The 338-nt window shown below is 36.7% G+C and overlaps 1 protein-coding gene across 2 annotated transcripts in view; it reads left to right on the top strand.

The window, feature by feature from the left end:
• ZC3H12C (zinc finger CCCH-type containing 12C) overlaps positions 1 to 338 on the top strand; it is a 331,193-nt gene that overhangs the window by 139,442 nt on the left and 191,413 nt on the right. The gene's annotated exons all lie outside the window — the stretch shown is intronic.

Genomic DNA, 338 nt, shown 5'->3' with positions numbered 1-338 from the left:
ATCAATTCTTAATATTTTGAGGAACCTCTGTACCGTTTTCTATAGTGGCTGTACCAATTTGCAGTCCCACCAACAGTGTATGAGGGTTCCTTTTCTTCCACATCCCTCAAAACAACTGTTTTCTAGAAATATCTTCAAGTTGAGACTACTTTTTTCTTTCCTAGAATTTCCTATATTTCTGTCACCCTAAGGGAGGGTGACATTCCCTTAGCTCTATGCTAACACTTCTAAACAAATCTTCAGTCACTCTTCTTTGAAAGTCAAGATACGTGCTTTTAGGACACCTTCTATTGATCCTTGGCATGCTTTTATCCTAGAATAATAAATATCAGATTTCT

This window comes from Pteropus vampyrus, unplaced genomic scaffold (assembly GCF_000151845.1).
Source record: "Pteropus vampyrus isolate Shadow unplaced genomic scaffold, Pvam_2.0 Scaffold110, whole genome shotgun sequence".
Lineage (NCBI taxonomy): Eukaryota > Metazoa > Chordata > Mammalia > Chiroptera > Pteropodidae > Pteropus > Pteropus vampyrus.
The sequence above is the reverse complement of the archived record's forward strand: the minus strand, read 5'-3'. Positions and strand labels throughout refer to the sequence as shown.